We start from the raw sequence: 12,851 nt of genomic DNA on the forward strand, positions 1-12,851 counted from the left end.
AACAGAGAGGAGGGTCTTTCCTTAGGGCTTCAGGTGCCTGTGATGCCTCAGAAGTCTCAAAGTAGTTCTGCTACCAGGGCTGTCCTCACGACATGGCTGGGGGAAAAAAGAGAAAACAAAAATTTTAAGGGGAAGGGAAATTTTACCTCACTCTCTGACATGTGGGGTTTTACCTTCCATTTCCTTTGGCCAGAAATAGAATTTTTCTTTCTATGCCCGCTTTTTTTTTTTTTTTTTTTTTTGAGACGAAGTCTTGCTCTGTTGCCCAGGTTTGAGTGCAGTGGTGTGATCTTGGCATTCTGCAACCTCCCACGATTCTTGTTCCTCAACCTCTCGAGTAGCTGGGATTACAGGCATGCACTACCATACTCGGTTTATATATATATATATAATTATATAATATAATAATATATATATTATATAATTATTATTATTTTATTTTACTAGAGATAGGGTTTCGCCATGTTGGCCAGGCTGGTCTCAAACTCCTGACCTCAGGTGATCTGCCTGCCTCAGCCTCCCAATGTGATGGGATGACAAGAGTGAGCCACCGCACCTGGCCTCACTATACTTTTCGAAATTTGACCTATCCTTGAACCAAAGCTGAGAGACAAAAAAGGATACAAAGCAAAATAAAACACCGTAAATACCATTCCTGAAGTGGAAAATGATTCAGGGTCTTACTTCAGTTTCCGATGTCTCTCTTACTTAGCTTTCAGAATCCTCAGGTAGTTTCCTTCTGTATTCTGCTCATTGATGTTAGCCATAATCAGACTGTAGTTGATTTACCCCATATTATCGATACTGGAATTATTTTTAAATTTACATTTTATGTTTAGGAATTGCTTTGAAAAGCTTGATTTAATTTTGCTTTTAAGTATATAACTATCATTATGATTCTCGAGTATTTATATACCTCCCAGGTAAAAACTAAAAAACAAAGTTATTAGGAGCTATAACATGTCTCACCCCAAATTTGCATGTTGAATTCCTCAACGCCAGTACTTTAGAATGTGACTGTATTTGGAAACAAGGCCTTTCAAGCCCGTTAAATTAAAATAATAAATAAAAATAAGAGCACTAAAATGGGTCCTAATCCAATCTGATTTGTGTCCTTACAGGAATAATGCGTTTGTGTACACAGAGAGATACTAGGGGTGTGCATGCACAGAGAAAAGACCATGGGAAGAGGCAACAAGAGGGCAGCCATCTGCAAGCCAAGAAGAAAAGCCTTAGGAGAAACCAGGTCTGCGGATGTCCTGGTCTTGGACTTCTGGCTTCTAGAACTGTGCAAGAACTAGATTCCTGTTGTTTAAAGCCCCCTAATTATGGTACTTCATCATGGCAGCCCTAGTAGACTAAACCTGTATTAGTCTGTTCTCATGCTGCTAATAAAAATGTACCTGAGACTGGATGATTTTTAAAGGAAAGAAGTTTAATGGACTCGCAGTTCCACATGGCTGTGGAAGCCTCACAATCACGGCAGATGGCAAAAGAGGAGCAAACGTACATCTTACATGGCGGCAGGCAAGACACCTTGTGCAGGGGAACTCCCATTTATAAAACCCTCAGATCTAATGAGACTTATTCACTACCATGAGAACAGTATGGAGGAAACCTTTCCCATGATTCAATTTTCTCCGCCTGGTCCCACCCTTGACACTTGGGGATTATTATAATTCAAGGTGAGATTTGGGTGGGGACACAGCCAAACCATATCAAATTCCTACTCTCCTTTTGTCCTGTCAATTTGTTCAGTATTTGCAATTTGCCTTCCTATATGCCATAATCTCCTACAACATTTCTGTCTTCTTCACATGCAACAACTCCTTAAGTTGGTACTTTTGTGTCTATTTCTACTAATTAAGAAACTATTACAGCTGGTAAGCAGGAGAGCTGGTGCTATAGACTGAGCATATTTCTCCCCAAAATTCACATATTGAAATCCTAATCCCCAAGGTAATGGTATTAGGAGGTAGGGGCCTTTGGAAGGTGATTAGGACATGAGGGCAGAGCCCTGGTGAATGGGATTAGGCCCCTTATAAAAAGAAACCCCAGAGAATCCCCTGGGCCCTTCTACCATGTGAGGACACAGAGAGAAGGAGCCATCTCTGAACTAGGAATTGAGCCCTCTTCAGACTCTGAATCGGCCGGCTCCTTGATCTTGGTCTTCTCAGCTTCTAGAACTGTGAGAAATAAATTTCTGTTGTTTATAAGTCACCCAGTCTACGGTATTCTATTACAGCAGACGGAACAGACTAAGCCAGCTGTCCTCCAACACATGGTTACACAGCCCAAATGCTTCTTGATGCATTGCACTGCTAAGTTAAGCTGGAGTGCAAATATGGAGAAGAAGGTAAATGCACAGGCATGAGATTCTCTAGATTGTCATTAAACCACAACTCCAAAGCTGAAGAGTAATGTCATTTTAATTCACCAATCTTTTTTTTTTATTATTATTAAGCTACTATTCATGTAGTCAGGGCGGTGCAGATCCCTTCCTGAAAAATTTTGACAAACTCCAGGTACCATTCAGAAACATGAAGGGCTCTCAGTGGGACCTTGTTATTCTGAGCATTAACACAAAGCCATTTCACACAATACAATACAACTTGATTTTGTATGGCACCCCATTCCAGTAGGGACTCCAATGGAAATTCACGCATCCTGTTTTTAATCCTACTGGAGTGATTTAATTTCAAACATACAACTACTTTTGCCTAATGCAACCTGCATTTGAAGAAAGGTTCCTTCTTGACAACTTGAGTGAGAGAATGACAAGGTCTTTATTCTGACTGTGACTCAATAGCCACATTTTGCCTCTGATGAGGGTATGTGAATACCACCTAGGGAGGGTGGTATGGGATTTTTCATTTTCCCCCCTGTATGAAGTACTTATGGACTAAAATTATAGTATTGAATAACAACAAAAACTACCAAAATGACTTAATTTTTTTCCCTTTCCTTGAAAATAAAAATTCTGTTTACTCACCCATTATAGAAAGACAGATTGGTCAAGTGGAGCCAACAGCAAGTTACAATTATTGGTTTTTGCCCCAGGAAAAACTTCACCAAGCTGTGTGATCTTGGGCAAGTCCTTTCCCCTCCCTGGTATTGTTTACCTACTGAGGAGAACCAAGGAGTCCACTTTTGACGTATATAGTCTCTGTCCTGTTAATTAAACCAGATTCCTGCTAAGCTCCTTTTTCTTAGGCTTGATCAATTCGTTGATCGATGGCCTAAGGGATTTGGGAAGTACTCAGGGAGAATCTTCTGTTTGAACAGTCCTTTATGAGTTAAACATAACTTGAGGAGTGGGGTGAGGAGGGAGCAGACTGTGCAAACATATGGATTAACACACAACATTGAAACTGATACCAGAAATCAAGAAGAGGGCTTCTTTACCCTGATAGCCTGGCTTCATTTCTAGGTGACCAACAAAGACTCAGTAAATAATGGTGAGGCAGCCTCTTAGCAGGCAGGTGTTCCTGTTAATTTAGACCATGAATCATATAGCTAGGAAGTAGCAGAGATAGCATTTGACCTTAGCTGGCTTGGTTCTAGCATAAGCTTAGCCACAATGCTGGTACTCCTTGCAAGCTAAAGTAGAGTCTTTCTGCCTCCAGCTCTATTTTCTTAGCTGCCCCAGCACAACAGACTCTATGTTATAGGACAGGAGAAGCAGCAGATCTCCTCCCGAGTAATACACCCCAATGCAGTCATGGCAATGGTCCTCAAAGTTGGGTGAATTATGTACAGTTTCATCTACCTAATTCAGAGAACAGGAACAACTGTTTTTATTTCTCATATGGGAAATCTAGGACTTCTGTCTGATGGTGTGCTTGAGTTTCTACTTTCCTATATCCCTGATTCTCTGCATTTCAGAATTCTATTCCTGTGGAGTGGGACACTAGGTGACATGTCTGAGGACCCTGTTTCCCTAAGTGAGGTTGCTTCTCTGTTGCCTTAATTCACAGATAAGAGGCAGGTGAAGACTCCAGGTCATTAGGAGCCATTGCCCTGTGTCACCCTTACCCAGTTCCCAGCTGTGCTGAGTCTGGCCTAGATTCTGATCCTTGGATTAAGCAACCATTTATGGCCCTATGGCTATACACGTTGGCTCTTGTTTTCACAGGTTCTGATATTTAGCTTTTTCTTTTCTTTTTTTTTTTTTTTTTTTGAGACAGAGTCTCATTCTGTCGCCAGGCTGGAGAGCAGTGTCACGATCTCGACTCACTGCAACCTCCACTTCCTAGGTTCAAGGGATTCTTCTGCCTCAGCGTCCCTAGTAGCTGGGACTACAGGCATGCTCCACCACACCCAGCTAATTTTTGTATTTTTAGTGGAGTCATCTCTACTTTTCACCATGGATTTTCACCATGTTGACCAGGGTGGTCTTGATCTCTCGACCTTGTGATCTGCCTGCCTCGGCCTCCCAAAGTGCATATTTAGCACTTTCTATGACCTTTGGTGCAATCTCCATTCTGGCTCTTTTAGCTCCTGACTGCTTGGAGCCTAATACCAACATTCTAAGCCAGGCTGAGCTTCTCAGAAGCCAACCCTGGCCACTGACTCACTTTACTCAACCTTTGATTCTGGACATAGAGTTTCCTTAGAAAATACTTCTGTTCTACCTTTCTACTGAACTTCCAAGGATTGGCCCTAAGTCTTTCATGGAGAAAACTAAGAACATTGAGCTAATAAGCTCCTCTTTGAAACCTGTGTGGGATTTCCCTAATATCAATAACCAATTCTCTAATTATTTAACAACAACTGGGCACTCAGAAATTCAATTCAATCTGAGCACGAACTACCTGGAATTGGCACAGACCCCACAGGTGAAGGGCTCAATCCCATAAGGATGCCCCAACTTCAGATGTCAGGGCAAGTGGGGTCCCTAGATGACTCACACTTCTGCTCAACCAAGTACAAATTCAGGGGTTCCCAAGACCGCCCTCTTCAGGTTTGATAATTCACTAGAATGACTCACAGAACTTAGAACAGCACTTTAATGATTAACACAGATTCCTGTTAAGCTCCTATTTAGGCTCGGTCTTTGAGTGCTTAAGAGAATTCATTGATCTACAACCTAAGTGATTTGGGAAATACTCAAGGAGAAACTCCTGTTGGAACAGTTTTTTTTGTGAAGGGTACAAGGCAGAAAGAGCCAGATGGAAAAGAAGCACAGGACAAGGTATCGTGGAGGTGAGTGTGTGCACAGAGCTACCGTGCTCTCACCTGCTGCCCACCCTCCCAGCACAGTGGTGTGGTCACTGATTGGAGGCTCCTGGAGCCTTCTCATTTAGGGGGTTTTAGGAAGATTACAATACATGAGCATTATTGATTCAATTATTGGCCATTCGTGATTAAACTCCATCTCCAGCTTCTCTACTTGGGAGGGCAGAAGGTGGGGCTAAAAGCTCTTACCCTCTAATTGTACCTTGGTCTTTTGGCCACCTACCCCTAACCTGAAGCTATCTAGGGCTTTGCCCATGGTCAGGAGTCATCTCATTAGCCTACAAAAGACACTGTTTTCACTCAGGAGATTGCAAGTGTTTTAAAAGCTCAGGATTAGGTACTAGGGACAAAGACTACATTTTCTTTCTTTCTTTCTTTTTTTTTTTCCTTCTGTTGCCCAGGCTGGAGTGCAGTGGCGTGATCTCGGCTCACTGAAACCTCTGCTTCCCGGGTTCAAGCAATTCTCTGCCTCACCCTCCTGAGTAGCTGGGATTACAGGCATATGTCACCATTCGCAGCTAATTTTTGTGTGTGTGGTTTTTTGGTTTTTTTTTTTTTAAGTAGAGATGGGGTTTTGCCATGTTGGCCAAGCTGGTCTTGAACTCCTGACCTCGTGATCCACCCACCTTAACCTCCCAAAGTACTGGGATTACAGGCGTGAACCACCACACCTGGCCCAAAGGTCACATTTTAAAAATTATTATTGTATACCATAGGAACCTAATAAAAATTTGACCTCATAGTAGATTCAACCTAGCCAAGACTCCAAAGAAAGATCTATGCCATTGGGCAGAGGGGAAATGCTTCTTCAATTTTCAGGATCCTGGGGCTGCAAGAGCTGATGAGGAGCTCAGCTGAAGGCCAAGCATGGGACAAAGAATCCATGACTTTAGGATTTTTATTTTCAACTTTACAATAGTGTGAAAGTGATACGCATTCAGTAAGAATCCTACCTAGAGTGCCCATACAATCATTCTGCTTTTTACTTTCAGTACAGTATTCAGTAAATTGCATGAGCTATTCAACACTGTTTTATAAAAATAGGCCTTATGCTAGATGATTTTGCCCAACTGCAGGCTAATATAAGTGTTCTGAGCATGTTTAAGTTAGGTTAGGCTATGCTACGATGTTTAGTAGGTTTAGGCGTATGTCTCCATAAGTTGAAGATAGAGATGCTGTACTTTCCATCACCAGGATCCCCTGAACACGTCCTGTATCTGAGATGATAATCAAAACTGTGAGATGACATCTGAATCAAGGCCACACACCCATGTTCTGGTACAAGAGGTGTGTCCTACCCACGCTGACCCTTCAGGAGCCCTGGGAGACTCCACCCCAGCAACAGAGTGGGATGTCTCTGAAGGAAAGGGTGGGGTGAGAGGAGAAAAGCAGTAGGAAAGTATCAGGAGCTGCAGGAGAAAGTCCTCACTCCAACAAGGGGGTCTAGTGGGAAGAAATGGGGCAAGTGACCCCACTCTGTGGAACTTGGAAGCCCAAGACATGAATTTCCCTTCCCAGGCTGCCCACATATCTTGTCACCGCACCCCCCATCCCCTATGCGCCCAGATGAAAATCGCCATCCTTTAGAGCCACAACAGAGGAAAGGGCTCGACACTACTTCCACCATTGCCCCTCGTCTCCCGCTCTCCCTTCATTTTAACTACACTGACTGTTCTCACATTACTGTAACCACAGTTGGCCTCTGGAATCTTCCTCCAATCAACCAAGCACATTCCTGACTCAGGACATTTGGCCCAGAGATTCCCTTTGCCTGGAACACTCTGCCTTCCAGTATTCACATCCTTTGCTTCCCCACTGCACAGAGATCTTGATGAGTCCACAGTGGGGTTCCCTGCCTGCCTTGTGCCAAGTAATCCCTCTGGACACACGGAATGTCACCTCTACTCTCTTATCCTGGAATGCATTTTTCTGCTTACAACTTGATTTATGTATATTTCTCCCCATCTCCATCATTTCACAGTAACTGCTACATGGAAAGATCTTTAATTATTTTACTCATGACCTACTTTTGGAGCAGAACCTATTACTGGGGAAGTGCTTAATGATTGATGAAGGACAGTTGATTGAATGAATATAGATAGATGTTGTGCCCTATCCTATGTGACCCAGGAACTCAGGACAAAGATGGACTCAGGAGGCAATAGTGGCTTGTTCCTTCCAGACAATCTTTGGGTGACTGGTGGCCTAAGAGTTTGGCCTACCTGGAATCATATACCTATCAACTTTTTAGGTTTGGTTAGAACTGGAGAGGCTGTCATAGAGGCAACTAGTGCCCTTCGACTTTTTGGGTTTGGATTTGAATTAGAGAGGTTGAGACAGAGGTAACTGGTACAGGGAAGGCTTGCAGAAAGACAATTGCTAGGTCTCATAGAGTCTTGGTGTCTACGCTGAGGCATAGAGAAAATGCTTAGTTTCTGGGGAAGCACTGGATCATGAGGCCCAACTATACTGTGATTCCTCTTTTTCCACTATTTTTGAAACCCTCTAGAACCTGGACAAGTGGCTAAGAATGTAGGTTTTCTTTTTTGTACATGTGTATTCTTACACCAAACCTTCCTTGCCTTCAAAGACTTGAGAGGTTCTCTTGTTTCTTAGAAACTGATAAATTTTAAGAGCATCATCATGGTTTCTGTAAGTTTTCAGGCCTGGTAACATCAAGATGTGTTTGGATTACAGAGAGAAGAGGAAGGAATCGATAAAAAAGTAAAGTAAAACGGAGGAAAGAAAATTAGATGACGTCTTCTGAGGACTTAGCAAACACTATTAATTGTGTGGCTGTTATTTATCATATTTGATTTTCATATTTCTATGGTTAGGATATTTTTAAATAGAAGAAACAAACAAAAACAAACAAACAAACAAACAAAACCCCTGCAAACTCTCTTGAAGAATAAAGAAATTTGTCTCACATAACAGGAAGTCCAGGTTAACACTGTCTATACAGCAGGATCAGCGATAAAGCTCTACTTCTTTCCTATTCTTTTGCCTCCTTTTGGTGACAGCTTCATCCTCAGGGTGGCTATGTCTGTTCTTGCATGATGGATTCTAGAAGCTCCCAGGCAGCATGTTTCCAGAGGGCCAGAGTCAGAAGGCTGCTGCCCCTTTCACAGCCAACCTATACGTGGCCTCAGGTTCTGACAGGTGCAACCCTGGGTTTCTGAACCCCCTTACCATTCAGAGGGATGGGTTGACCATTATTGGCTCAGACCATTCAAAGTTTCATTCTTAGATCTGAGGATGTTGCCCACTTCCCTGACTCCTAAGAGCTGAATGGGGGAGAGTTGGCCTCCTGAAAATGGAAGACAGATTCTTCTAGGAAGAAGCAAGTGAGGAATGAATGTCTCATTACCATTTCACAGATAAGAAAACTGATACTCAGTGGGATGAGATATTCTGCTCACATGATACAAATTGGCCACACAACTAAGCAGCATGTATCAAGTCTATTCCAAAGCTGGTATTTATTGCATAAGAGATAAAGGAAGGAAGTGGTAGAAGCAAGAGAGGAAATTGAAGGAAAAGGGACAACAAACAAACAAACAAACAAAAAAACCAGAAAAGACAGGAAAATAAGAAGTAAAGACGTCACGAGCTTCTTCCCCAGCCAGCCTAACACACGAGGGCCAAGTTAAGAACCGACTGTCACCATGCAGTTTTCCGGCTCATTACTTCCTGGCGTCAGCAAGGTCTCATTTGTGAGAGTGAAACAATGACTTTAAAAGACTCATAAGGATTCTTGGACATCAACAGTCTTCCCCAAACATAATTGTATTAAATCTGAAGAAAAGCGAATCTGCTTCTTCCAGAGACCATCTTTGTTTCCAGATATATTAATTTAGTAATGAACAGAGAACAAGTGTCCTGTGGTTGGCTGAACCCCAGATATTAGAGGAAGAAAATAGCTGAAACCATTCAACAAAAAGTGAAACGTAATAGAGTTTCCATATCTGACTTTTAAAGAAGCTTCCAGATTTATGATTTTATTCTGAAGTTGGACCGCCTAGTACCAGAGAATAGTAATATTTTAAAAGAGAGGAAAGTTTTCCTTTTCGCTATGGGACAAGCTTACCTATTCCTTTATGCTGTGATGTCATTATTAGCTGAATATCACAGGCCAGGATTCAGCATAGGCAAGGATTAGGAGTGAGGGAACCTTCTGGGCTATAGTGCCAGGCCTTAGGGGAAGTGTTTCAAAGGATGTGAGCACGTGGGAATTCCCACGTGAGCCTAATCAGGCAGGTGAATTGGACTGGCAAGGGTCTGAATAGCACGTCTTACTCTAGCAAGGGTCTGAATAGCATGTCTTACTCGAAGCTCAAAGTCAAGCGTTAAGGTGATTTGGCTGTTTTGGGAAGAGTCGCCACCTGTGATAAGGATTGCAGGGGCCTGTGTTCTCCAGGTAGAGATCTGAAAGGAGCCAGGAAGATGTCTGGAGCCCCAGATAATCAGAACAAGATTCTGAAAAGTCCAACGGAAAAACTCTGCTCCCATCAGGATGTCTATATCCAAGGCCAGTCACTACCTAGAGGGAATATTTCGGACCTACTGCCCTAACTCCCACTATTATCAGTGCATTCCGTGATTGACAACCATATTTCCTACCAAACTCACCCGAACTTGAGTCTCAATACTGTTTCATAGGCTTAATCATAGGCTTCAGTTCCTTCTGCTGGAAGACTGAGATCACAAACCTAACTCATGGGATGGTTAGGGCAAAGCAGTTTGAGTGTTCTTGTCCCCGCCAAAACTCATGTTGAAACTTAATTCCCAAAGCAACAGTGCCGGAATATAGAACTTAGTGGGAAGTCTGTAGGTCAGAAGGGCTTTGCGCTAATGATGGATTCATACGGCTATAAAAAGACTTCTGGTAATTTGCTCTCTTCTGTTTTTCTGCCGTAGGAGGAACAGCATTTCTTCCCTCTGGAGGATGTACCATTCAAAGAACCACCTCAGATGTGGAAACCGGGCCCTTGTCAGACACCAGACCTGAACACAGCTTGACCCTGGATTTCCTAGGCTCTAGAACTGTGAGAAGGAAATTTCTGTTTTTTATAAATTACCTAATCTCAGGACCTCTACCATAGCAGCATAAATGAACTAAGACAAGTAGACTAACGGAATGACTACAAGCAAGATATAAAATATTAGATGGTTGCATGGCACATGGAAAATAATAACGCTGAATAACTACACAACTAGTAAGGAATGTAATTTGTAATAACTACAAAACCTGTATAAATAAGGTGCCTAAAAATTTTCCTACCCGAGATGATCAGTTTATCCTAGGCTCCCAAAGCTGCCTAGCAAGGTGAAATGGAATCATAAGGGTGAGCCTGAGCCTGTTTTCTCCAAAGTTCCATCTGACGATTTGTGGAACTTTGGTTAGTGGGATCACTGCATCACAGTCGTTGGATACCAACATTGAATAATCGGTAAGCAACCCTGCTCAGAAGAGACAGTGGGCTACGCAATTGCAGAAGCTCCCTTCCTTGGTAATCCATGTGAGTTGTCCTGGGATTGTCTTGAAGATCCCTGGTGTTTAAATTGCTCTCCTTGCCTAATTCTGTTGCCTAGAGAGTTGGACTCACTCAAAGTAAAAAGTGGGATTAGAACATAGAGTCATGACCATTTGCAGTGAAGGTCATCTCTTCCCAAGATCATTGCCATCTTTTTTTTTAAATGTTTATTTTTACTTACATTAATGAAATATTTTCTCCTAGGAAGGAAAATCCCATCTAAAACTCATTTTAATTACCTCACACTTGTACTCAGAGTTCTAGCATTGGTGTATATGACAGACATTGAGGGACACCAAGAAGTCTGGCAGAAGCGAGTCTTTGAGGTCTAAGGAACTGAGTGGTGTTAGAGTTGCCCACCACTGGGAGATGCAATTTAGAGTTAAAGTCCCACCGGATCAGAAGGATTTCATAAAACATTTGATTTCTCATTGAAAACACAGAAGTTCTATGTCATAAGAACAAGAACTAAGTGAAAAACCAAAGGAAACTGGTCCTAGAAAGGCATAAATCCAAGCTACTACAGGGTCACGTGATCTAGTAATTTCATTGCCTGTCAGAAAAAAACAAACAAAAACCTCAATATTATTTTGAGGATGATAAAATCCAGAGTATCCATATAAATCCATAATATCAAGTATACAATAAAAATTCACTAAACATGCCAAAAAGTACAAAAATGTGGCTTATAAATCAAGATAAAATATAGTCAAAAGAAGCAGACTGGCAGCTGACTCAGGTGTTAGAATTTGTAGAAAATAACTTCAATAAATAAAGCCATTATAACTTTTAAAAATAAGTTACTGGAAAGTGAATTAGCAAACATTGAGCACTCTCAGGAGAGAGATCAAAACTACAAAAGAGAACCTGATGAAAATTTTACAACTGAAAAAAAAATACAATACATAAAGTGAATAGTACAATAATATGCTTAAAAGATTCAATACAGCAGGAGACAGGATTGGTAACCAGATCAATACAAATTATTTAATGCAAAGCCCAGAGAAGAAAGAAAATTTAAAATAAATTACTCAGAACCACAGTGACATATTGCACAGTTTGAAATGGTCTAATATGCATATAATTAAAATTTTAGAAGGAGAGAAAATAGAAGATGGGGTGGAAAAATAAATGAAAACATAATGGTCAGAAATGTCCAAATTGGAGAAAAATATTCACTTACAGATTCAAGAAGCCCAGGAAATCACAAGCAGATAAAATTATATACCCATCATAGTCAAACAAATGCAAACAATAAATAAAGAAAAAATCATTAAAGAGGTCAGAGTAAAATATATGCTATATATAGAGGAATAAATAAAATAATTATGATGGATTTTTTTATTAAATATGATGAGGGTTAGGAGTCAATGAAATAACATCTTTTAAATGCTGAAAAAAATCTTTCAATTCAGAATTTTATCAGCAAAAATATCCTTCAAAAGTAAAGATATAACTAAGATTTTTTATATTTTTAAAAATGTAAGAAAATTTATCACCAGAAATCTCACTTAAGAAAAAGTGCTCAAGGAATTTCTTCAGAAAGAAGAAAAATAATATCAGGTGAAAATTCAGATTTAAATAAAGAATGAGTGCCAGAAGCAGTAGTATATATACATAAAATCAGATATATATGACTTTTTCAGTTTTTAATAATTTTCAATAAATAATCAAATAGCTAATGCCATATATATAGTGATATCTACAACACAGGTAGAATAGAATAAAATGTATGATAACAACAGCATAAATTGTGTGAAAAGGAATTGAAAGCGTGCCACTGTAAGATTCTTACTTTATATTTGAATTGATATAATATTTTAAAATAAAATGGGATAAGTTAATTACAATAATTAAAATAATAAAACAGTAAAATACAGAGGTAGAGCCAGAAGCTTTAGCTTAAGAAAACATGGGATCATAGCAAATACTTAACTAATTCAAAAGAAAGCAAAGGGGAGATAAAGAGAAAGAGCACTTGGGACAAATAGAAAACTAATACAAACACAGAATATTTAAATCTAACCATATCGGTGATTACATTACATGTAAATGGTCTAAGTATGCCAAATATAA

The sequence above is a fragment of the Macaca thibetana genome, chromosome 7, assembly GCF_024542745.1.
Source record: "Macaca thibetana thibetana isolate TM-01 chromosome 7, ASM2454274v1, whole genome shotgun sequence".
In the NCBI taxonomy this organism is placed as follows: domain Eukaryota; kingdom Metazoa; phylum Chordata; class Mammalia; order Primates; family Cercopithecidae; genus Macaca; species Macaca thibetana.